Source organism: Gavialis gangeticus, unplaced genomic scaffold, assembly GCF_001723915.1.
Source record: "Gavialis gangeticus isolate Ggan-Ray unplaced genomic scaffold, GavGan_comp1, whole genome shotgun sequence".
Classification (NCBI taxonomy): domain Eukaryota; kingdom Metazoa; phylum Chordata; order Crocodylia; family Gavialidae; genus Gavialis; species Gavialis gangeticus.
The window spans coordinates 159,358,133-159,358,805 of NW_017728992.1; positions in this window are offsets into that span (position 1 = coordinate 159,358,133).

Consider the following 673-nt stretch of genomic DNA (forward strand, 5'->3'; position numbering starts at 1 on the left):
CCCCCTTGCTTCTTGTCGGGATGGACACCCCTTGGGCCGTGAGTATCGTTTCCTTAAGGAACGACCACTCGTCCTGGACACTGAGTTCCTCTGCCCTCAAGGACCCCAGTGCCTCTCCCACTAATCTCCTCATCTCAATGAAGTTGGCCCTCCTGAAGTCTAGGGCTACCGCCTTGCTGCGGGCGCTTGACACCCTACGCTGGATGGCGAATTCCAGCAAGCGATGATCACTATTGCCCAGGTGGTCAAGAACCTGGAGGCCCCTTACCAGGTCGTCGCCTGTGGCCAGGACCAGGTCCAACAGGGCACCTCCTCTGGTGGGACTGCACCTCCTGAATCAAATGGAGGTCCTGCATCTCAGCCAGAAGGTGCCAAGGCCAGCCTCATAATTCCTTTTCAGAGGGCCCTAGTGATGTTTTTCTATATGCTGGGGGACCTGAGCTGCTTCTGGAGCTGTGCCCCAGGGCACTTTCATCATGAGTGCCCCATGGGGCAGGCAGGGATGGCATCCTTGGGTCCCACTGACAAGAGGGGTGTCCCTACCACCAGCACCCTTCCCTCCCCACTTGGGCCTCTCTGGTACCCCAGCCACAACTCCCCCCTCCCATGAACTCAGGGGACCCCACCCCCCAGCCAAGTTTGGCCGAGTCCCAGGGAAGGGGGCAGTGGCTGA